At 33.7% G+C, this 27,527-nt stretch overlaps 1 protein-coding gene across 4 annotated transcripts in view; it reads left to right on the forward strand.

The window, feature by feature from the left end:
* Nucleotides 1-27,527, forward strand: part of LOC123312608 (afadin) — a 186,290-nt gene that overhangs the window by 108,028 nt on the left and 50,735 nt on the right. The window contains exon 1 of one of the 4 annotated variants that reach the window (XM_044897133.1): nucleotides 655-813. The exons of the other annotated variants lie outside the window; for them this stretch is intronic. The gene's annotated coding sequence lies outside the window, so the exon portion shown is untranslated. Of the gene's footprint in view, nucleotides 1-654; nucleotides 814-27,527 lie in introns of those variants that run through there. 4 annotated transcript variants of the gene reach the window in all.

A 27,527-nucleotide genomic window follows, 5' to 3' on the forward strand; every position in this document is an offset into this window, starting at 1 on the left:
TTCCAAGGCTTTAAGGATCCTCAGTTTAGGTCCATATACACCAATGCCGGTGCCCCTTTCTGCCCAGTAGGGTAAAATATAAACGAGATTCCTTGTGCCTACCGCAGCGAAAAGAAAAGTCAAGTTGAATATCTAATCAGTACGGCTGAAAATCCCTTTTTTTAATCTTATGACTGCATCATTTTTTGGCTTTCACCTGAATATCTCAATGGGAAACTGGATGGGAGGCATAGGTGTTTTTTTTTGGAGCGCTAATTTCAAAATGTATAAGTCTACCCTCTATGGGCATCGTATAATCATGTGAATAAATGACTAGCTTCAATCCAGAAGCAGTGGCTAACACTTGAAGGATTTGAAGTATTAATTGAATTTTGAGAAATGGAAACCCCTTTCATCCATTTTTTGTCCTTAGAGAAGGCAGAGTTAGCATTTTCACTAGATTCGACGTTATCGTTTCTGGATTGCCTTTCGATGACTACGTCACGTGTTATCGGATATAGGTTTCACGTTTCCGCAACTGTGCTACAGCGGCGTGCCAGGGGGTCTGAACTAAAGGACCTTCAATCACCCGATTAATTTCGAGAGGCGTTTATATTTATTATTTACCTCGAGCTGGCGCGGTCGATTCTGCTGCCATGACTGTTTGACGTTTGCGTTGGTTGGTTAGTTTATCGTTTGTTTCTTTACCATCTTCTAGGAGGATCATCAGTGGATTACGAACTTCTTGTGCGCAAAAGTGTTTTATATTTTTGGTCATATTTTCATCGTACGTTTTACAGTGAAAACTGGACATTTTCCATTAGTTTTTTCGGGGTGAGTGATTTTACTATTTTAGATTTAGATTCTAAGGAACGGCACTGATGATTAATTTTTTCTTATTTCAACTCATAGAGTAGAGAGTAGGATTTATTGAGCTATTTTATTTTTCCCACATCGATATTCATCCACTGAAAATATGATAACATTTCTGAAATTTTCATGACTTGGAATATTTTATATCCCTCAATGTCGTTGAAAAAATCTCAGTGAAATAAACTAAGAAGAAAATGTAGTGAAACTGCTGAAAAATTTCACTAGATATAATTTCGACATTACTTTGGTGATGTTTTTCAGCCCGAGATGCAAAGTATTATCATTTGTCTTTGTGCCACTCAGGCAGGGTATTTTTGTTGTACAGGGTTTGAATGCAAGACAACTAGAAATTTCCTTTCTTTAGCGAAGTATTTGGGAATGGTACATTGCCTCTCGAATTTTTATCATGCTGGGTGTATTGTTAAATCAACAACTCAAGTTGTCTCTATAACTTTTCGGATACAATGCGTTGTTGCTATGGATAAATCAGCATTTTATGAGATGACCTGTTTTACTTGAATTTCTTGTCTATAACTTATAACTCGACATTTTCTCGACGATGATGGATTTTTAGCAGTGGTGTAAAAAAGCACTATGGATAGTCTCTACGTAACCGGCTCAAGGTTTTTTTATTTCAAGCTCTTGTTGTACAGGGTCTGAATATAGGAAAGCAAAAAATTCCCTTATCAATTTCTCACAAATAATTTTTTTCGCTGGATCCAAAACCTTCATTTATTATTGTCATCAATGAACCAAAAAGCCTTATTACGCATCTTTATATTATCTCTATATATTTATACCTTTGTATTCAGTAAATCGGCGTGTCCGTAAAAAAAACATTTATCAATAAGTTGAAACAGCCTGTTCAGCAATGGAGGAACCAAATCTTGAAGACGACAAATTAAACTTCTATTTAAACTGTGTGAGTGGAGAACTGGACCCACAATTCAACAAAAACAGCTTGAATTATTTTCTCTTCCTTGTTAGGTATTCCTCCGGGTGGTCTGTATTGGAACTCTGTGAATTGCACATCTGAATTAATTGTGCATAACCCTCGGCACAAACTCTTGTGCCGGGTTAGGACGCAATGACATTAGTTCTGCAGATTTATGCCTCAGGTTGGTGTCGTATTCCCTTAACTGAAATTTTCCCGATCTTGTTATGAACAGACTGGGACCGTTTCGTAGAGAACCATGAAATTATTTCGTGGCAAGACTCAGCCAAGTGAAGATTTGCAACTGTTTCTTCTGACAGCATTTGATAGACTATAGTTATTTTACAATGTATGAAAATTGTTCTCGCCTTTTTCGGTTGCGCATAACGTTCTCGTGATATAACGAGTCTCTGGAGTGCATAATCTAGAAAAATTTCTTTTTTTTGCACTCGAATCAAATGCCGTACAAAAGTAGCGTGTGGAGAGGCAGATGTTTGTGGATACACTCACAAAATATGGTCCTCACGGCTCTTAAACACTTATTTAAAAAAAAAAATATAACAAACTTTCTTTCGGAACGTATGATAATGGGCTAGTGCAATTCATCTGGTGTTGTGTACCACCTATCAATTTGGAATTAATTGTCACTGGTTCAACTCAACAAGAAGTGATTTATTGTCTTCAGGTTTCGCAGATCGTAGAGCGTGGTAACGTACTAGTGGATGTGCTGCGTATACTACTCATGAAGGTGGGAGAGCAAGAGCTACAACCGTCGCATAAGATCGGCTAATACCCTCGCGATTACCTTTTACTGAATGACGAAATCCCTTATTCAAAGCATCCCGAATCAATAGCTTCGGTGGGATAGTTTCTGGCCAAACAATCCGTAATAGGTTGCATAGCTTCAATTTGCTGGCGAGAAATTTCACCAGGCAACCCCGCGATTGAGTTGGTAGCAGGACCGCGTAGGATATCGTTGGGTTCTCGACCATGAAAGCTGAAACACGCATTGATGGAGATCCTGCTCATGAATGAGTCCAGATTTCTTCTGTATGAGTCTGAGGGGCGAATATTGGTGTGGCTAGAACGGAGTTAACGGTATAATGAACATTCCATGACGCTAACAAGTCAGTGTGCGTTTGAGGAAGCATTTGTTGTTTCGATGTGCGCACAGATCTAATCATTTTCATTAAGGTTGTTCATTGATTTGGTTGTAGAAGATATTATTGTTCCCTTTGAGGCAGCCATAGGCCACCATTACTCACTCTGCAGGTATACAGGGTGTTTTCAAAGGTAAGATATCGCTCACACGTAATATCACTATTTTACCTTGTGAAATTGACCTATCCATTAATGTGATCCGTGTTTGTAAAATCATGAAAATACATCGAAAACTTTCTTCATGAAAATATTATACAGAAATTTTTGCAAAGGTGAGGCTTTTTTTTGACAGAAGGTAGAACTCATCAAAATAAGTCGTTTAACCAAAAATTGTCTATATAAAATATCCAAGATGGCTTCATTGAACTTCAAGTACGGGACTGTGCATCCGGCATCGCAAAAACGAAACAAAACATAAACATATGGCTGGACAATGAATGGTTCAGTACCAAGTTATAGTATTAGATGCATCAGGTCACTCTTGAGAGAATAATAATTGCTGTATCGTGCAATTTAGGGTGAAAAAAAATTAGAGAATCGAGGCAGTTCCTTGAAAGTGCTTATGTTAGTTATGTTGAAAAATTGCTATTATGTACCCATTTCATCCCATTTTTACGAAGATTGTTGGGGTGTGTTCACAAACTTACTCCGAGAGTAGAGTATGAGTATGGCCATGCTCAGAGAGCAAACTCTGAGGAACTAAAAGTACGTTTGTGAACGCTTCTAGTAACCTGAGCTTACTCAGAGCTTGTGATGCCCATTGTGAAAAAATTCGTGAATAATTTAGACGAATTTTACTGGTGAGATTTTGAAGTATTATTCTATTTTTTTCTGTCAGTTGGTATTGAAATGAGCCATTCTTAAAATCGTGTATGTTACTGAAAATTAATGAGAACAATTCGGGAATCCTAAGTTTCCATTTTCCTTACAACGTAAATATCGAACGAGCCAATATCCTAAACGAAACCACATGGTCGAATCAGGAGATAAGTTTTTTCCCACTGCTTTGCAATAATTCAGCGGTCTAGGGTCGTATTAGGATCTATTTCAGTAATAATTTTCAATTTTTTTTTTTTTTACTTTTGAAAGTATTTTATAGGTGATTTTCGGTGAAACGCTCCATTTTGACCAACCTTCTGTTGAAAAGAAAATCCTCAACTTCAAATACACCCTGTATTTATATAAAATAGCTCGTCTAGTGACGGAAATTATTCAATTTTTCACTCCGTTACTATGAAAGCAAGTATCGGTTCATCATCAGTTGCGAGATATTTTACTTTGCGTAACTGGTTTAGAAAAATAAAACGTTCCAAAACGTCAATGGGTTTTGAAAAGTGTGACTTTATACGTCAAAATTAGAAAAAATACATTACTTTATAAGTTAATAATGCTCCCCAGTTTGTTTTCAAACTATTAGACATTAATAGGTAGCAATGTGTGATCAGAAAGTTGTTGATACTGAGAAAATATTCCCTGATTCAGCAGCATCCGGATCATTCACGTTCCCAGAGGAATCCCTATGATAATTTTATTATGCCGGTCGATTGAAATGCAACAACAATTAGGTCAACACTAGGCGAATTCTACATCCTACAGTGTTACAGGTTTGTTCCAAAAACAAGGATGGTTTGTCCAGTTTGAACTAAACACATAGAAGATTGCAATTACACAATATCTGACCATTCTAACCGCTGGCTGCGTACCTCAATCGGACCACCTATTGGGATCGATTTGAACTCCGTGTTCCGTCATGCTGTCCGCATTATGTTGCACGTTTACTTGTATGTAGCATCATTACGTTCTTCTCCACGCAGCATTAGATAAACGGCTAACGACCTGAGTCTTGTTTCCATCATTCTAGAATATTGGTCTTGGAAACCACAAATAGAGAAGAATTCCCTACAATTGAGGCGATTTCCGGAGAATTATCATTTTTCCGTGAATAGAACCGAAATAGATTTCTGAAATTCTTGTTTCCGTTATTTACATAACCTAAAATAAATATCAGATTTACTTATCTGTGATGGACAGTTTTTTTGGCTTCGGGTTTGACATCCATGCAGTATGTAGACGTGAATCTACTTTCGGATATGCAGGGTGTATTTGATGGTGAGGCTTTTTTTCAACAGAGGGTAGAACTGGTCAAAATGAAGCGTTTCACCAAAAATCACCTATACAAAACTTTCAAAATGACAAAGTCGAAACAAAATTGAAAATGATTAGTGAAATAGATCCTAATACGGCCCTAGACCGTTTTTTAGCTGAATATTGGCTCGTTCGATATTTAGGTACGTTGTAATGAAAATGGAAACTTATGATTGCCGAATTGTTCTCATTATTTTTAAGTAACACGATTTTATGAAATGGCTCATTTCGATACCAACTGACAGAAGAGGCTTAGGACACAAGTGTAAAAAATAGAATAATACTTCAAAATCTCACCAGTAAAATTCGTCTAAATTATTCACGAATTTTTTCACAATGGTCATCACAATCTTCTCGTTCGAACATTCCAACAATCGTCGTAAAAATGGGATGAAATGGGGAAACATCATAGATAGCACTTTTTCAACATAACTAACATAAGTAGGTACTTTCAAGAAACTGCCTCGATTTTCTTTATTATTTTTTTCCATCCTAAATTGCACGATACAACAATTATGATTCTATCAAAAGTGACCTGATGCATCTAATCCGATGAACTGGGTACTGAACCATTCATTGTCCAGCTATATGTTTATGTTTTGTTTCGTTTTTGCGATGCCGGAGTCTTCTTCCACAGTTCCGTACATGAAATTCAATGAAATTTTGTCGAACTTCTAGGGGTTGTATCTCAGCCATCTTGAATATTTCATATAGACAATTTTTGGTTAAACGACTTATTTTGATGTGCTCTACTTCCTGTCAAAAAAAAGCTTCACCTTTGAAAATATCCTGTATAATATTTTCATGAAGAAAGTTTTTAATGTATTTTCATGATTTTACAAATACGGATCACATTAATGCATAAGTCAATTTTACAAGGTAAAATAGTGAGATTACGTGTGAGCGATATCTGTCGAGTAATGTGTACAGGAACGATAAAAGACCCTCTTGTTTATGCAGAAAGATACGGTTCATATCACAACTTCAAACAGAGAAGTCATTGTTATGTACATCAACGGCCTTCCCTTCTTCATTCCCACACTTGAGCGACATTATTATTAGCTCGACAATGGGTGACAGAAGTGCAGAATTTCCTCCACAGGCTGTTTTACTGTTTACTATTTTCCATGCACTGAATTATGAACTCAAATCTTATTTAAATGGAATACCGTATACCAGTGTTAATAATACTGGATTTTATTAGATATACAGTAGGACAATAGAGCGTCGATTCTCCGAAATAATTACATTATATGGGTATTCGGAAAACCAATTCATTCGGATAATCAAACTGACAATGTTTATTCGAAAATATTGTGCATATATGCAAAAATTTCTACAGAATAATAAAAAATATAATCACGTTGATTAGAAGTGGCAGGTTCAAAAATGGAACACAATATTATTTTGATTTTAGACTCAACTTTTTTGTTAACTATATGTTATAACTTAATTCATCAGTTTTCTAGAAATCGGAGTTTCAAAAGTGTGAGAATGACGAAAGAAATGGTTTTGATTACCTAGCAGACATTTTTGCGATAATTTGTAGCATTTTCAGATAGTAAATGAAGACCATTTTAGACAATTATTGAAAAATAGAGCCTTCTTGCCATTTTGTCCTATATGTTTTTGTTTAATTTGAACTTATTAAAATGTTTCTTGAAATTTCTTTTATGTTCAGTAACTGACGAAGATGTCCTTATATCTAGGTGTCGAGGATCAAAATAAGAAATAGCATACAGGGTGCTCCATTAAAAAAATCAGTCATTTTCTACAAATTTTGTGACAGACCCCGTATAGTTCAATTAATCACAGATGAATTTATGAGCTTTAAAACTTTTGTGGGAGACATTTTTGATACCATCTGTATACATATTTTGAAATAATCGTTCTGGTAATTTTTCTAAATCCTTTATAAAGAGGTACATTGCTTCCTAATTTTACGTTACTATTCAACTTCAGCAATATTTCAAAGGAACTGTATTGGAAATACGTAATGTGAATTGTGGGCATGTATTTAGAAACAGAGATACATTGTAAATCTATTCTAGTCTGTTCTTCAAATATTCTTCATGAGTAGATATAGTGAAAATTCCCTTTCCGTCAACTGAATATATTGGTTATAATAATATCCATTAATAAAACTGTGTTTTATTGAAATCATATTGAATTACCCCCTCATGAATTCAATTTATCAAACGGAAATTATCTTGAAGAATAGTAAATACTCCTTCGAACCCTTATTCGATAGTGTTGAAGTATTGACAGATTTGTTTTAACAACGAAAATTAAACTGTAAATCACGAATATTCCTTAACAGCTGACAAAATGGGCCAGTTCATATTTTGAACTCGTTGATCGATATTCGATATAAACCCAAAACAAAATAAAACGAGAGAGTATCATTGGACTTCCTTTGGAGAACAAAGGATAGAACGAACCAAATGACATGGTGGCGCCGCCACGAAACTGATCCCATATCCCCGATTTTCTGAAATGTTGATGCTTGCAAAAAGTGACAACTGCACACACCAGTATTTTAGACATCTTAGATATAGGCAACCAATGGATGGAAATGCATGGTCCTGGCCAGCAAGATCAGCCGACCAAATTCCTTTAGATTTTTTCGTTTTCGGATATGTTGAAAATAAAATTTTCAATATTCCAGTTATAAATAGGGCTAATTTAGAGCAGTCAGGAACACCATCACAGACATTTCCGCTGTTGAGACACAATGAATTCTGAATTCTGAAAAAGATTTCGAATTTGTATACAGAATAATGGTCCTCAATTTGAAAACTCTATGAGTTATGTTTATTGAAATTGATTATAGAAATTCTGCTCGATATTTATTCAATTTGAGTGTAACATGAATTACACGATTTTATTGAAGTTTCAGATGTTTAAGCTGGCAAATGAAGTTTTAATTCCTATCACAGAGATGGAGATTTAGTGGGAATGGACATTTTTGTGGTCAATGATTTCACAGAATTCTATTGAAATATCAAAATTTGGCTATATCTTCCAGACAAATGAATATATTTTGAAAAGGTTTCCACTAATGGACTTTTGAGGAAAATCGAGTCCAGGACTCCTTTCAACATTTTCACCTATCTATCGATAATAAAGTTTTTCCCGAGGTTTTTCGTAAACCAGTGCACTGATATTATTGGCAAGTATTCTGTCTCACCATATTTACCCATGTAATGCGTCAAAGTTGACTCCTGCCTAATCCAATCGAACTTCGTGTAATTGCTCCATTTCATTCGCGATTCAGTTTGATACGATTTTCTCATGATCATGTCCTGAGAGCTCAGTCAATCATCCAACTAACTTGATAATCCTGTAGCCATTCGTCTGCTATCGATCGGTCCGCTGTGAAACTTTGGAGGCTATAACTTCCGGCCTGTAATTTTCCCTTCAAAAGGGCAAAGGTAACGCGGTGAAATAAGAGCAACGTCGCTTCAAAGCATAAAAAATGTCTTCTGCGAGAGTTCAACACGGAACTTCTTCCTTATCGGAAATATCGATTGTTTTTTAGAAATAAACTGATTTTGTTTACTCAGCCTTTTTTTTGGAGACGAACGGTTCACCGTGTTGCTTGACCACTCAGGTTCAAATAGGGTAAGACAAGGGCAGATTTAGGGGTGGGGGCACGGGGGCACGTGCCCCCCCCCCAGACGGACGGATCTTTCTATACATAGTTGAACTCTTAAAAATAAACTTGAAGTTCATTTCTCACATTTACTGTTGATTTTTTTGCTTGTCTGCCCATTGTGCCCCCCCCCAGAAAAAAATCCTAGATCCGCCCTTGGGGTAAAATGTGTTAACAAATATTGAATGAAAATGAATAAAGATCAAAAAACCGATCCAGATTGTAATTCCTCGAGTAAAGTAGCCATCAATCCCGAAATGCACACTATTTGAGGATTTTTGAACAATAGAAAAATTTTCTGTTTCTCTAATTTAGATCAAAAACCAAATGGTTTGAAAAATACCTGGTAGTTTTTGGCCTACATCAAATTGTTTTTTGCGCGTTTGTTCAAATTAAGCACCAACGTTTATAAAGCACTTGTGTGAGCAACATTCAGCTTATTGTTAGTAGGTCAGTTAAGTCTGATATAAATAAATATATATATATATATATATATATAACCCGGAATGGTGAAAAAGAGAAAAAAAGATATATATATATATATATATATATATACTTTAAATATATTTCAAATGAATTAAAAAGTGATTCATTGGTTAATGGTCGGAAGATAAGAATAGATAGAGGACACGGAGGTAAGTTAGAGTATCCTATATTCAAAGGTTTTTTATAATCAAGATACAGAGTGTTTTATTGATTTTGCCAAATTCTTCAATTGGTAACCCAACTTTCAAACCACCCTTGGCGTGTTGATAATATTTGTAGTACGTTTTTTTTTCGCAACAACTAGTTTATACTGACATTATAACTGATTTTGTTTTCAGATCCGGCTTAGAAAAATCTGATAAATAAAATTGATCCCAAAGAAAACACACTGTATATCAAAATTCCTTTTATTTGATATGATATTCGAGAAAAGGAGAAGAAACTAAAGGGAACAACCAAAATGCTATAAAACACCATTTTATTCGGTATTATCCAAGTAATTTCTCTAATAATTGAATCTTCAGCCTCTCATCAGGCCCTTATTTTTTGGCTCACAGACTTCAGACCTCCTCTTTCGTAGTGTTTCACGTTTGTAACCCAAACAGTTGGTAAAATTAATAAATACAAATGAAAGTTTTAGCGGCATACAGACAGGAATTGAATTCTGAAAAAAGTACCACCCAGAGCAGGATTCAGAATTCAATTCCTGTCTGTATGCCGCTAAAACTTTCATTTCATTATATTTTCAGACAAAAACTATCATCACAATTAATAAATACCGAATGAAATTTAATTTTTTTGAAATTTTGGTTACTATATTCAGATTCAGATTTGACTCGGTTTATTGAGTATAGAAAGAAATACCTTGTTCCTTTCAGTTTTTTCTGATTTCCTATTGATTTTGAGGAATTTCGATATACAATATGTTTTTTTTGGGTTGAACCTGATTCAACAATTTTTTCTAGGCCGGACCTAAAAAAATGCGATAACTTTACACAGTATAAAGTAGTTGTTGCGCACAATTAACGCACCAAATATCATCAAAATATATAAGGTGGTACGAAAGTTATGGGTAATGAAAGAAATTGACACAATCAACAAAACACTCTGTAGATCTTGATTTAAAAAAAAGACCCCTCAATTATGGGATATTCGATATTCTGACTCACCTCAGTGTTATCTATCTACCCTTAGCTTCCGCCTGTGTACCAATAAATCACCTTTTATAATTAAACAAAATAAGAAATACAAATACATAAATACTTATTACTAAATTACCTTAGTCTCTATTAGACTGTGCTGCCAATTTTACTCACGTTATTTTGGTTTCTATGTCACTGTGTACTTCAATGAAGTCTATCTATTTGATGTACGTACTGTGTAGTCTATGCTTGATCACTGGTAGTACATATTTATCGACATGTGATATTGCACTTAAAAATTTTCTTCATTCTCTCTTCTCTAACTGAAAGATCCCGATCTCCAAATTTAATTCTTCATTCATCTCTTCTTAAATTGTTTCGATCTGATGTGATCTCCATCTAGGATTTTCATCTACCAAACAGCTATTTCTTCTTGATTTTAATTTCAATGTTCTTCAGTTTGAATTCTTACATATTATAGCCAAATTCTATGATAAGAAAATTGTATAAATGTATCACTAATATTTCATACGAGATTTCATACAATATTCAAGTAATAATTTCCTAAACCGTTCATCTTTTTCTTCTATACTTTTTCTCGTTACCATGTTTTTTAAATTTTTTAACATTAAGCATCTATGAATCATAAATATACTAATATTTTTCGTACTATAAACTAACTTCGTAAGCCTTGATTGATAGAGATCAGAGGGAAAAATCAGTTGATTTACAGGGTTGGGAAATCTCTGAGCGAACCGCTGCATATTGTAGGCCGCTAAAAATGGCAAACATAAGACGAATAACCGGAATGTGCCCAACAAATACTATCAACCCGGGGGTTAGATCGGAAATTAAAAAAAAAACCTTCGGAAATTCGAAATTTTTGACGTTTACCAAAGGCAAATGTACACAAATCTACGTCAGTCGCCAGTTTGACAAAAGTTAGGTTAGCAGGGTTAGCACTGATCACAGAGTAGTGTTTTTGGCATCGGTATTTATGAAATTCATTTCATTATGGATTTTTGAAACTGAGCTGCCCGAAAAGATCTATCTTCTGGCCTGTTACTTAAACAAACTAAATAAATACATTCTCTATCTTCGAAACCACAATTGATATGCATAACTGAAAGACTAAATAAATAAATTTTTGACTAAAGAAACGTCTACCTCAACAGTAGTAACTGAGTTTCAATACAATTGGATCGGGTTTTTTTAAATAAAAAAAATTAACTTCAGATGTGTGTAACTCGGAAACCATCGGGTTGATTTGATCCAGGAAATCGAATCGCCACATTCGACTTTTGATGGAACCTATGGTGAGTTTAAAATCCCTATCTTTTTTTTTTTGAGGTGTTTACCGACATAATTGGTCGTTCGAATTTCTCATCAATGAGCCAAACCCCATCATTTGGAACCATTGTCGGTCCAAAATTACAGACATTTGAGAGGAATATCCCGGCAATCGTGTCGTCATTGAATTTCATAATGATTGAAGTATTGGAATTTCTAATGAGAAATGTTCCGAATTGAGTTCGAGGGAAAATTGGAATCCTCTGAAATTTTTACTTTTTGAGACGATGTAAAAAAAACGCCATGTTAACTTTGACACCAGTTGAAGCTTTAATAAAGAAACCGAATCACATTTCAATCATTTTTCTGTGAGTGTAGACACTTTGAGAGAAGGAATACTCCATGAATTTTCCAGTCTTTACTTCCACCTATTTCCTCCAACTCACACTTTATCTTCTGCACTGTTTCTTTCGAAAGCATAATAGAATGTTGTGAAAGGAAGGCAAAATCTTTTCTGTGGCATGAAAAGAAGGAGAAACGGGATGACTTCTATTGGCATTAGGTACTTTCAGAAGGGGTGAAGTGAGCAATAAAACAAAGGACGGGATAAAGTTGATGTGTTCTTTCCATTTTATACTCGGGGGAGAAATATTTTGTATTGCCCCATTTCGCGAGATGCGGCGGAAATAACCGCTCAGGGCATTTGGCTAGAACGGTTTCCACAAAGAAGAAAAAACTGTTACAGAATTATCTTTCTTTCTCTATGTGATAAGGAATTTTTATAGCACGCGCGGTTCGCCAAGTACGATAATTGGAATCGGTTGTATAGTTCTACTAAATAAATTCTGTTAATCTACTGTTTTGTTATGCATTTTGATGAAAAATTATTTGTGGTAATTGCAATTGAAAGTCATGCCACTGCCAAATGGGTATCTTGATAAAGCTGTAACATTTTTCAAAAATATTTCATAGGTTTTGAGATATACGTATTTTAGCGTTGCGACGGTGACATCACAAACAAAAAAATGTTTGATTATATTTAGTGAATATTGAAAATAAATTCTGTCCAAGTTCGAACCGCAAAACTATTAATTTCAGCACTAATGGATTCACACAGGATATATTTTGAAAATATTTTTGAACGCAGTATACAGCTCAAATGTGGGACAATATTTTGTTTAGTATTTCTACACTCATGTCCAATATAAAGGAATACTTTCCGAAATCTACAAACACAAAAATAATAGACTCCCGAGTACAGAGCGCTTGGCTCATAGTTATCACGATGGAACGAGTGCATAACAAATGCGAAAAGCACTTCGTTACCGTGCTACCTCAAGGAATAAATAAAATACATAGCTCCGGCTAACATAGCATCATGTATTGCCAATAATTATTCATAAAAATATATCTACAGGTCAGGTTGAGTCTTTAACTCGTACAATTATTTTAACAGTAGATTCTTGAGGTCGAAAGAAACATTTTTTTCCTTTACCATTTTTTCCGGCCCTGATAAAAAGATATAGCCATTTTAAGTTTTCATAATGAACTTATTTCGTGAACAATTACAATCCACTACACTCACGGGGAGAAAGGATTTTTTTACTAAGGTTTTTCCCTAAGCTCTAGTATCATACACCAATTTGTATGGTACCCTGTTTACGCTAACCTCTGCTAAAATTGTATCTCATACACATGCTATAATTATTGTTTGCTGTTAAGGACTGTAATGCTCTGTATCAAAAGAATATATACAGTCCCTGCCAGTTTATTAGACGCACTGAGGATTTTTTTTATATTTACTGGTATTGCCCGAGGAAAAAGCAGAATATTTGAATTTCATTTCCACAGAATGTCAGTTTTATCTACGACTCTCATTAAATTGTTCTATTTGGCATTTATTTTTGATGTTGTAGTATTAGTACTAAAGTATGAATCAGTACTATGTCTTCCAGTGGACGTCTTGCATTCTGCAGGTTCGGACTTTATTTCGATAATCCACATATGAAATCATCGTCCTCGAAAGCAGCAAACCGAACAATTCTGCATTGATAGTATGAAGCTCTCTTAGCTACACAGGGTGGCTCAGCAAAATATTAGAATTTCATGTTTGATCATCAATAAATCAATATTTTTTATTGAATATGATATATTATATGTGAAAACCATTTACAGATGAAGTATATATAACATATACATTCAATTCAATCATTCAATATTCAAAAACCAATATCCTAATAACATATTTCAAAGCGTGTTTAATTGAGATTCTGCATCGAATCAATGCGTCTAATTAATATGGCCAGGGACTGTAGATAATGAACTGTGCCACCCCTGCAAAAATAAAATTACCTTCAGAATAACTCGCTAAATCTGTTACACTACAAATCAGTGGATCTTTCAAACAGAGTTGTATTCGGCCAAAGTACCCAATTTTTTAAATTTCACAGACACTTTTTAATTTTACATCAAATTACTCGAGAACGGTGCATGGTACGACAAAATATGAAGAAAACTTTTATTTTACAAAACGTCCAAATATTCATTATATAGCGCCCAACTCAGTTTCTTTCTAATTTTTTTATTTTTATGGTAAGTAATGGTCATAATGAGAAAATTGGAAGACGTGGGTGGTATCTTGTGTTCGAAGAAGATTAATCAAATATGTAATTGAAAAATTCATTTAATTTCATGAAACCGTTTGTGGCATAGTACAAAAAATTACATTTTTTATGGTTTTTAAACAGCCTGTATCTTTCAAACGGAGCCGATACGGAAAAAATGGTAAAGGAAAAAAGCGATTCTCTTGACCTCAAGAATTTGCTGTTAAAATATTTGTACGAGTCGAAGACTCACCCTGTATAGGTATCCTCAATTCTCTATCAGGGGAGATATTCAAAAACAAACTTAGAAATGCGCTAAAATATGATATGCAAATATAATAAAAAAACCGAAAAATCAATCATACTAAATGGTTATATGCATTATATTCTGGGAAATACGAAGTACTTGCAGGAAAAAAGACGAAAATCTGTGATACCCTTTTATAAGTAATACATTCGGTACATCCTTGGAAATAATATTCGTGACAGTTAATCCGAGGCACTATAGCGAAGACAAAGCTTTGGGATTGGTTCATTATTTTTGTTGGACTATAGGTGTACTTGCGAGGCTTTTTCATTCATCTTAAATTACAATCATAAAGATGAATAGAGGACATATCTACTGAAATTTTTTCGAATCAAGAATAATATTGCATAAACTCACCAATACCAACAACACTGTTTTACTAGGGAGCGATAATTATCTGGATTACTAGTTTCGGGGCTTCTCAACGCATCCTTTCTTCAGATCCTTGATAAAAATACTCAAACAATAGGTAAACAGGTAAAGTCAACAACAATAAAATTAAAATAAACTGTTGTTGACTTAACCTATCCTTACCATAATACCTCAAATTTTGATGGCACGCAGATAGATTTTACAACAAGTGGTACTGCTACAAACTAATTTGCAATAACAATTTATCTTTAACGTTAAAAATTTATGAATTCCTTTCTGAATATGACGTGAATAATTCGAGGAATAAATGGGGAGCAGCATTAACGTGGCCCAAAATCACCCAAATTTTCAGCCGTGACGTATTAGGAGCTTCCTCCAGATCTCAAAGACTGCCTTGTGTAATTATCTAAGGAGTTTATTATACACCGTCTTCTTTGGGTTGGAAATTATAACTCATTCATAAACTTTTAGGAGGAGTTACCAAGGATTGACTAATTTCAACAAAGTTATACATACTTCAAAGACTCAGTGAATATAAATTCTCATCTGCAGTGATCAATAAAATTATTAGATAGCGGAATATTGGCAGGTTACACTTATGAGACTGAATGGCAGAGTTTCAAGCATAGTTGGTATCAAATTTTCGAAATAAATATGTCAAAATGTAATATGTAAAAAAAATCTTCTTCAAACAACATTCATATAGTTGTCTAAATGTTTAAAAAAATTCGATTGTTGAGATCTTCTTCAAAAGCTCGTGCTTGTATACAATGTCCCACGGTGGGACAGTATTGTTACTTGATTTTATTACTTGGGATTTTGATCCTTATGACTAAAATATTTGCATTATTCTGATGTTGTCGCTTATACGAAAAAAAAAACTGCAAACTTCGTTCTTTCAAATGGGACATCCTATTCCCTATTCATTACAACTTTTTTCGCTTCTCTATCCGCATCTGAGTATTTTTATCTAGTACTTCCCATCTAACCTAAATTCAAAGCACTCCAACTGCTCAAGATAGCTCCCCTTGACGTATGGATCGATTTCATGTAAAACAAAAATAAGTTGTTTGATTAAACGAGCGGTATTTTTTTAAGTGAAATTAGAGAGAGAGGGCAACCTCATGTCACCTTGGAGGTCGGCGACCAAATGATGAAAACTGTTTTTTTTTCAACCTTTCCTTACCTATTGTGGTTAGGAACATCACGAAATATTTACTACGTATAAATACATAGTTCCGAATAACGAAATTGTCGTAAAATCCGTTTGTTTCTTTAAGACATTAACTGAGTTTTTGTGGATATGAATCTAATGAATGAATGAAGAGAACTGCAAAATATGTTTAATAAAATGTGAAGCTCGAAACTTCAATCACTTTAATTAGAACATGAAGATTTTACGCGAGTTATAAACCGTTTGTCATAAGTAAATGGAACTTGGTTGAAGGAGTAATTAATTAACCCAGCACACGCGATTCCATGACCATCGGTTGTAGGAAAATCGCTATTATTATAGTTTTTTTCTTCAGATATTAATTTCTGCTTCTAGTTATTTATTGTTGTTCGATACTGTTGTGCAAAAACTGTTGAATTATATATATATGGATGATTCTCAATTCCTCAATAACTTATTCAAAAGAGATTGCACAATCGACCATTGTAAGAAAGTTATCAAGGTAGAACTTTATATCTTGATAATGAAGAGTTATGTATGTTAATTATGTAGGATGCATATCATAATTTCATTATTGATATTTATATTAATATTTTTTTCTTATTGCAGGTAAGTCACTGTTTTATGAAAAAATGTGCAACTCTCCGTAGGTGAGTAAAGGAAAAGTTCTTACTGTAATTTTGAGAATATCACCACCCATTCAACCTCAAACGAAGGGTTTGCATTCGTTTCGATAATTCACATTTTGAATCTTGAACTTTATGTTAACTCAACTCAAACTTGGTTGAGTAAAAAGTTGTTTTTATTCTGTAGATTCAATTTTTATTTTAAATTTAAATTATTTTGATTTAATTTTCATTAATAAATAACGAGTTTGTGGTGAAGGGTGATAGGGTTTTCCAAACACAATCCTAAGTTTTTGTGCCAAGAATGGATAGAGACCCTCTGTTGCTGATGATAATTCGGTCATTTTGAGGTTTTAATCAATTCTCTTTCTATTGAAGGGTTGTAGTGGTTAAACTACTTGAATTCGAATTTTTATTTTATTTTTTTTGTATTTCTAGGTAATTTTCATACTCTTCAAGAGTAAAGGATGTTTGGCCAGTGTTATTGAAAACATGCCCTTTTGTTGTGTAGTAATTAATAAAATATATCAAATAAAAATGACAATTACAAAAATAAATGTACAGGCTGCAGCTCAAGAACTATAATACTCAGAAAAAAAATGTTCAAGGACTATTTCTAATATTTCGCTATATCCTGGTTTATGTTCGATATATTCGAAATATTCCAAAACATTTTTTTTTATTTTTATTTTTTATGTGAAAGTCATAACGGATTATAGAAAATTAATTAATAATAATCTCCTTCAGTAAAGTTAATATCACATACATCAATCACTTCTAAAGAGAAAAAAATTAAAACTACAACTTCCTCAAAATACTTTAATGATTTAAGAACAAATAATATTTTTGTAATAACCTGACGAAACTATTGTTCTGAAATTATTAGAGTATTTTGTGCAAGTTGTAGGTTTATTATCAATTCCAAAACAAATTTTCATCATATAAAGACCGACCCAATCAAATGTTTTTGAAGAATATCTCATACAAAATGTTAAAAAGTAAGAATTCGAATTCAATAAGTTTAACCCTCGGTTTAACCATTTCTTCACCATAAGAAAGAAGGTGGTTAAAAAACTCCCAACAGTGACCGAGTCATCCTCAGTAACAAAAGGTCTGAATATTTCTGGCGCAGAAAGTAAATTCAACTATCCTCTCTTCTTATAGAGGGTCTTTGACAAAATCCTCAATTTTACAGAGTAAGTCTTTGACTCGTACAAACATTTCAACAGTAGATTCTTGAGGTCAAAAGAAACACTTTTTTTCTATACCATTTTTTCCGATTCGGCCCTGATAAAAAGATAGCCATTTTAAGTTTTCATAATGAGCTGTGCCACCCCTGAAAAAACAAAATTACCTTCAGAATATCTAGTTAAATCTGTGACACTAAACATCTGTGGATATTTTGAACAGGGTTGTATTCAGCCAAAATATCATTTTCAAATTTCACAGGTACTTTTTGATTTTACTAACATCAAATTACTCGAAAAGGGCGCATTATACTAGAAAATATACAGGATACTTTTATTTTATAAAACGTTCAATAATTCATCAAACAGCATCCAACTTAGTAAAGAGTTGGGTTCCTTGGGTTTTTTGGTATTTTTATGGTACATATCTAATGGTCATACTGAGAAAACTGGAAGATGTTGATGATATCTTGTATTGTAGAAAGATTCATCAAATAGATGAAAAACTGTATTCCAAAATTCATTTCCTTCGATATAACCGTTTGTGAGATAGTACTAAAAATAACATTTTTTTATGTTTTCTCAATAGCCTTCATCTTTTAAACTGACCCGATTCGTAAAAAATGGTAAAAGAAAAAAGTGATTTTTTTGACCTCAAGAATCTACTGTTAAAATATTTGTACGTGTCATAGACTCACCCTGTAGGTATATGAAAAGTTGTTGGATTTAAAATAAACATTGAACCTCTCCGGCAAATTGGGACTTAACGAAGATATGAATTTTCTATATTACTTTTTACTCATTCTGTATATTCAATATACTGTATCTCTTATTTATCGGAATGTCTATCAAATAAATGCGAATGTCATTTATAACAATTTCGGCTCCAGAGTTCAGAGTTCATTCAAGTAAGTATCTCAATATTTTAGCCTATAAAGATAAATTATTCAGAATACGTTTCCTTCTCGCGAGGTAAAATCTGGAGTGTTTAATTTGCAAGTCTCTTTTTATCGAACAGCATCTTCATTCTTCAAAGCGATATGGAGTATTAAGGCCTTCAGCGTCTGCTCCATTTTTTCATCAACTCTTAATGGTTTGACAAATTTATTAGCCCTCACAAATTGGGCTCCTTTCCAACTACAAGCTTCTCAAACGAAAGAAACGATCATGGTTTTTATTTCGCATGAAAAACGTTCGAATGGATTCGTAATATAATTGAGAAGAAGCATCGCCAATTTTTCTCCCGAAAATCCTGCGATTTAACATGAGAACTGAAAAATTGAAAACAATATACAGGGGGAGGATCGTTGACTTGCACACTTATTCCTTTACCGTTTTTTCCAATTCGCCTCGGTTGGAAAGAACAGGCTGCTAAAGTCCAAAAAATTATATACAGGCTGTCCCGGATAAGATGGGAAACATTTCGATATGACGTAGAGAACACCTAGAGGATCACGAAAACCTCCCATATGTAGTATCTAGGAGTTCTACATTCTGATTTACACGGTGTTTTTCAAACTTGAATGTAAATTAGAACCACTCTATCTTCTGAACGGAATCACCGATTTATCCGAAATTTGGAATGAAGATAGCTTCCATGAGGTTCCAGAAAACTGCAATCAAATATCCGGTTTACAGGACCGTATCGTATAAATTTGGGCAGTTCTTAAAAGTACGCAAAATCACCCTGTAAAATGAATTTAATGATTTGCTCGATATCTGCGTAAACTGTAAGGATCATTTGTTCAATTCTCCATATAATAATGCATGGCACCATCTAAGTTTCCCAGGACTGATCTTCTTTTTCTTGCTAGTGAAAATAATTTTTTCTGTCGTGTCGATATTTAACATCCTATTCATTTCATTATGAATCTTTATGAATTTAATCAATTGAATATACATTTTTGAATGTTAATTTCAGATTTTACGCTTCAGAAAACTGATGTATTCGATCAAATGAAAACTGAAATTAACATTCATTTAATTTATTGTATATTTAATTGATTAAATTCATGAAGATTCAAAATTCACTTCGTCATTAGATGAATAGGATGTTTAATATCGATACGAGAGAAAAAATTATCGTCACTATCAAGAAAAAAAAACAGTTCTCGGCAACCTGGATGGTGCCATGCAATATTATTTAGCATATTGAATAAATGAATCTTACAGTCTACGCAGATATCGAGGAATTCATTAAATTCAGTGTACAGGGTGATTTCGCGAACTTTTAAGAACTGTCCAAATTTATGTGATATGGTCCTCCAAATCGAATGATATTTGGAAGGATATCTGGAACCTCATGGAAGCTAGCTTCATTCCATATTTCGGTTAAATCGGTGATTCCGTTCAGAATATAGAATTATTTCAATTTCCATTCAAGTTTGAAAAACACCCTGTAAATCAGAATCTAGGACTCCTAGATAGGACATATGGGGATTTTTCGTGATCCTCTAGGTGTTCTTTATCTCACATTAAAATGTTTCCCTTCTTATCCGGGACCTCTTGTATTTTAGATTTATCTCATAAACGATTTCATCGAATGGAATCATTTTCTGAATATAGTTTTTCATTTATGTGATCACTCTTCTCCTAAATTTCAATCTTGGGGTGTTTAAATTCAAACGAAACGCGGGCGAATATGGAAGAAAGCCAATAGATGTCGCTTTTAAGGAAACAAAAATAAGGGCAGAGAGATAAGCATCTATAGGTTATATATGGTGTTCCCCTGTAATTGCTAGGGGTAAAAAAATCCCTGGAATTTGTCTCCGCATGAAGTAATTAGGAAAATTATTTTCATGTATACAGAGTGTTTCAGCAAGCCTGGGCGTAATTTTACTTCGGCACCTCATTTTTTTTTGTGTCTACTTCTATTCCTTTTTCTGAAAATTCTGAATATATTTCACCTCAGATGCCCTATATCTACGTTTGAAGCTGATAAAAATATCAACATAAAAAAGAAAAGGCAACTTTTATACAATAATCGATATTATGTCAAACAAATCAAGGAGGTATCATAGGCTTTACGATTCGAAAAAATGTTTGATATAAAGTATAGTCCATTCAAGAATGATTGACATCCCAGTAGGCTTCGAAAGTTCAGGCGCAGCTTATAAGTATTCAAAATTGATACAATTATATTTTCAATTTGTACGATTAAATTAAGAACATAAAAAGCAGTACAAAATTCAAATTATCGTCGGTCGGTGCATAGATTCACAGATAGATCACTGTTTATTCAAATTACCAACCTAAATTCCGCAACACTAAATCTCAACTAATGGCCTATTACCAACTTAAATTCAATTTTTCATTGCCACCCGAGATGTCAATCATTCTTGAATGGACTATACATTTGATTCAACAAAACTTTTCATGTCTGCGGTACCTCAATGTTTTGAAGAATAATGAGGGACTAGGTAGATATGCATAATTCTAATTTCAAGCAGTTTGAAATCTACACCAATTCCAGTTGTAATTCAGAAATGATCAATTGAAATTCAGATTAGTCATTTTGATTTCAGAACCCGTCAATTGTATTTCAGATTAGTCAATTTAATTTCAGAAATGGTCATTTGGAATTCAAAGTAGTCACTTTTTTTATTTAGAAATTTCGCTTCAACCACAATGGTTATTAGCGATGGAGTGGTACATATTAACATTATTAATTATATTTGTTTGAGAATTTGTACACTGCTGAGAAAGTTTATGATATTTTTAACTTCACACTTTTCCACCAAAATGTCTTTCAGAGAACCTGCTATGGAATTTCTTGTTCTTTCTTCGTGGTATCTTGAACATTCACAAAATATATGTTTCACAGTTTGTTTCACGTTACACTTATTTCCGAAAATATCAAATGTAATTCATATTAGTCAATTTGAATTCAGAAAGCATCAATTGTAAATCAGAATCAATCATTTGTATTTCAGAAATCGTAATTTGTAATTCAGAAAGTAAGAAAGAGTACGAATATTATTTAAGGTTATGTCAGATGAATCTCTCACATATTATCTAATACGCATTTTCATGATAGGATATATGATACATAGGTACATAAAATGATTTATTAAGTTAATTCTGTTGTAGGTACTAATCACATATCCTATTCAAGATACACACCGTGTTACTTGTCTCCAGGATTTATTTAATAGCTCAGTAGGTACAGACAAGGTGATGGATTATAAATGCCTGTCCTGTATCTTTGACTGTTTTGTGATAAAATGAATTTTTGAAAATTCAAAAAGCTTCTTTTCATATTATATTTAGGGTGTTGCAGAATCTTGACGTGATCCCACTTCCTTATTTTTTTTATCTAGGTACCTAATCTTTCTCTCCTCCTGAAAATTGTGAATCTGCATATCTAGAGAATGTTATTGACCAGGCTAAGGACACAATCTTTGGGGGTGATTGTGCTAGAGCAGCGCAGCGTACGACCACCTTCCATGCAGCTGCTATTGCCATGGACGACATGCCAGCAGACGTTTAAATTGTTGTTTCTTGTTTACATACATAGAGTTTAGTGTTTTTTAAGATAATAAAAGTTCGTACATTCAATGAATTCCTTTCTGAATTACAATTGATATTTTATGAAACACAATTGACGGCGAGATTGACGGTTTCTGAAATACACATCTTTAATCTGAAACACAATTGACGGTTTCTGAAATAAATGTGACTAAACCGAATTTCAAATGGCCATTTCTGAAATGAAATTGACTAATCTGAATTACATTTGATGTTTTCTGAAATGAACTTGACTAATCTGAAATACAATGGATGTTTTCTGAATTTCAATTGATTATTTCTGAATTACAACTGGAAATGATGTAGTGTTTCTTTAGGTAACCCAACACTGTTTTATGTAGAATAGACTGAAAAAATGGAAAATATAGGTTTTAATTTGGAAGATATCGATTGAAATTCCATCTGGGAGGACTCTGCATCTACTGAAACTATTTAGAGTTTTCAATCCCAGCTAAGTTACCAAAAATGGAACATTTTTCGTTCTCTGTCAGGCAACAATCTTTCCTATCTGATTTGCTCCTGACAAATTAGTGCAAGAATTTACGCAGGAGCAAATCAATTTTTTAATCGATCGTGTCTCAGAGACTGGGAGTGAAAACCCTAAAAAGTTTCAGAATATTTAATTTGGAAATCTTGAGTATTGATGAATTCAATTGGTCTAACTTGATGATTTTCTCATAAACACCCTGTAATATATTTCAGGTCCACATAGCAAACGATATTATACTACTGCATTATGGAAAAATTTTAAATTGTTAAGATTTTTGAAGAAATGTCCTGAACAGAAATAATCAAATAAATTTGGACTCATTTCTTTCAAAATCTTTCCAAATAACACAACCAAGCTGCGGTATACTGTTTAAATTGTCATCGGCTCTCTAACGATGACAAGATATACGTGGAATAATAAAGTAGTAGGTATAACCGGAAGTTTCTGAGGTCTGAAAATATTTTATTGGGAAAGATCATTGTCGAAACCGTAACATGCAAATTTTCAGATTAGTTCCTCCTAATCGTCTAAAAGAACATCGCGGTGTTTCGCCCTGTATCACCTTGTCATAGCCTACTTGGGGTGTGTTGCAAACTGTCAATAATAAAGACGACATTTTCATAGACGTATCAATAAATGTACTCTTTCTGACCACCCTAACCTATTTAAGCCTAATAATCATCCCGGATGTGACCATTCATCGGCTTTTGTCCTAGAATTTCGTGTGACATCAGTCAATAACTGGCTGGGGTGGAGTCACCTACTATATCGACTGGAATCTAGAGCATTACGCTCAACTCGATGGTCGCGTTCTTTTCCGTGACAGCCGAGAAACACAGGGGATGCGTAGTAATATCATCGTTGCCCTCTAATTATCAATCGCGATATTAGTCCGCTGTGGACGTCGACAGAGCGACCACGGTGCCCGCGTTATTATGATAGTAACGGTTTCCCGTTTCCATCGCGAATTTTCCGGACGTACGACCGACTGTCGGGAAAGATATCGATTGAGTAACGACCATGTTTTCTAGTCTTTCCTAAAGCGAAAGATCGTACATGATAAGCGATGTAAATAGTTGGGATTGGGATGTTCAGATGGCGCGTGTACGAAAAAAAAAGTGAGCAATACTTTGATGCATTGTATCAACTCGGATAAGAATGAAACTAGTACTGTCGTATGTATAATTCTTCAAAAATTAATTCTAATACCTCCTTACGAACTGTCAACAAATGAGGCATAGATAACGCAAACAAGTCTAGTCCGACCTTTAATATTTTCGAAAATGAAACTGACATCAAATGGGCACAAAATTAAAATTGAAGAATGCGGTTATTTGAAAGCAACATAACTGGGATTCTTTAACACTGTGCTCTCGTTGAAATATACTTTTTATTCAATGAATAGATATTCAAATTTGAAGAATGTTGAATGAATGAAAACATCGATGTTGTGAAACAGATAGTGGAGGTTGTGAAAAAGACCAGCATTAGTTTGAAAATTGCATTCGCATCAAGACATTATTAGCTTCGAAATTAACTTTCATTCACATAGTTCACATAAGAACTATTTTGGGAAACGTTTGCACAAAGAACCTTTGAATTATTCTATTTATGTACCCAAAAAGAGCATTTGGAACACCTCAGTGTAACAAAATTAACCGTTTAAACTGTAAACAGAGTAACATTTTTGCTACACTGTTATGTTTGCAATAATTATTATTATTGACTGGTTTTAGTATTGGGTTTTTTATATCATTTTGGTGTGAATTGTCTTGTGTATTGTTGGGTTTTGAATATTTTATTTGAAAATATCGGGTTAGGAACTTTTTTACATCCATTGAATTTGGTGAATTGGGTGTAATGAATTGTGTACCTCTGTCAGTGGACTTTGTTTATAGATGTTAACCCTTATAAAAGCTTCATTCTGATATAATATACAGGGTGAGTCTTTGACTCTTACGAGTATTTTGACAGCAGAATCCTGAGATCAAAAGAAACACTTTTTTCATATACCATTTTTTCCGATTCGGCTCTGTTCAAAAGATATAGCCATTTTAAGTTTTCAAGATGAGCTGTGCCACCCCAGGAAAAACAAAATTACCTTCAGAATAACTAGCTGAATCTGTGACTCTACACATCTTTTAAACAGATTTGCATTCAGCCAAAGTAACTAATTTTCCGAATATCAATGATGTTTTTAATTTTTGAACGTCAAATTACTCGAAAACGGCGCATTATACAAGAAAATATGAAGATTACTTTTATTTTACAAAACGTTTAAATATTCATAAGTTAGCGTCCAACTTGGGTTCTTTGAATTCTTGGTATTTTTATGGTATTTAATGGTCATAATGAGAAAACTGGAACACGTGGGTGATATCTTGTGTTCGAAAAAGATCAAATCATCAAATAAATAAAATACTATACTTCGAAATTCATTTCCTTCGATAAAACCGTTAGAGAGATAGAACTGAAAGTAAAATTTTTCTATGGTTTTTCAACAGCCTGTATTTTTTGAACCGAGCCGATTCGGAAAAAATGGCGAAGAAAAGTTTCTTTTGACCTCAAGAATCCACTGTTAAAATATTTGTACTAGTCAAATACTCACACTGTATATCCGTATCAATGCAAATTATTATGTAGCAACACCCTTCCAATCTCAATATGACAAAACAAAATGCGAGGAGAAAAATATTCAACAAGATATATCGTTTCATTTACGTAATGTAGTAACTCAGTTTTAAACATAGGATCAATCTATAATTGACTTGAATTCAATAATTGCTAACCTGTGACATGGTTCGATATTTTCACTTGTTTTCTTCTTTTAAAAAAAAATGATAATTAAGTGCCGTATCGTAATAATTAGAGGTCATATAATCCCAAAGGTCTTACGGTAACCGTCCGTATCAAGGCCCATCCTCTTCATACCAGTTATAATATCCTCTGTATCACAGTTTCTCATACTTTTTTAGCTCAATACTCCCTTTGAAAATATGAGCAGATATTACCACGATTATAGTCGAATGTGTAGAGTAAATACTAGAAGACACTACACGTAATTTTATGACGATTAAGCCAAACTTGCATTAGTGTTGCTAGTTTATGAGAAGCAAAAAAGAAAAAAGGGTTTTATATAGTTATGTATAATCAAAATAGGTAAATACAATCATTTTACAGAAACCAACTTGTTAGAAAAAACGAAAGCCATCTTGGCCAACATGGCACAATATATTGCAATATCCTAATAGATGCAATAAATTTTCAATCTTGAAAACTTTGTGAATTATATAATTCATGTCGCATCTGCAGTTTCTATATTTCCTTTCGTTTTGAATCACCCTGTACTCGACCCTGTATTATAGTTGTAAGATAGGATATTACACCTTACCCCGGACCTTTTTCTGAGTTGAGAATGAAAAAAGAATGCTATATATGCTCCGGCGAACAGTTTCCGTGTTATCGAATTTTGAAATTGAAGGATACATAATCACACCCTAAATCCCTTTGCGAGTCGATGATTTTTCTTGTGGTTGATCGTATCGATATAATGATTCCACAGACCAAGTATGGTTATGCTCGTATGAATAGTTTTGTTATAGTGAAACACTCGAAATAATATCGAAGATTATTTTTTTAATCTTCATCTATTGTCTATTGCATGATCTAACATAATTTCTATATAAATTTTAGCTTCCGTCTGTACGCCACTGGTCACCTTTTTCGGGTGTTTCCGACGAACAAATTGGCTAGTTCAATTCAGATCGTATGACTTGTTGATGAATATCAGCGGGTAGTATGCATCTGAATTAATTTGTGGTATCCATATATAATAATTATTATTAATAATTGCTGTTGCAATTATTCCTTTGATGGAGAAAATTTCAATCGGGGGAATTGTAAGAGGCTCTCAGTGTTTCCTATTTAGATGTCGTTCATCATCAATAGGTTTGTTCGTAGAGTAGTTTGCAAAGGTTGTGAACTGTACAGAGCAAGCGCAATTCCATTTTAGGGTAGCGAAAATCCATTTGCGCTTGCTCTGTACAGTTCACAACCGTTGTGAACCACTCTACGAACAAGCCTAATGTGTCCAGGAATGAGGTACCTGGGTTAAAAAAATTATCGGAAAAAAATTAATTTAAACCTCAAACGGAAATACTTTGGTTTAGAAATACAGGCTCTTCATAATCATCTTGGGATTTCATCTCTCAATTATTAGTTGGATCCTTGAACGAGGTAGATTCTTTTAGCCTCTTATACTTTCCGAGCAAAATCAACAACAACGAACGGGTTTATTCGGGCTAGGTAGCGGACATAATAGCACATATTCAGATTCCTTGTGTAATGAATCGTAATTAATGGAGTATTAAAAAAAACAATAGACAATACAACCAAGAGTGAATATATTATCCCACCCAATCGGTGTCACTAGAGGTAAATCATGCCTAAATTCAAATTTATGAGGTGATGATGAATGCGCCAAAGAACGAAAAACTTCTCGAGAGAACTGGTTTTCCCAAATCTTTTATTATATGAATGGAACATTTATTCCTACTGAAAAGAATTGGAACTAATT

Source organism: Coccinella septempunctata, chromosome 4 (assembly GCF_907165205.1).
Source record: "Coccinella septempunctata chromosome 4, icCocSept1.1, whole genome shotgun sequence".
NCBI classification, from domain to species: Eukaryota; Metazoa; Arthropoda; class Insecta; order Coleoptera; family Coccinellidae; genus Coccinella; species Coccinella septempunctata.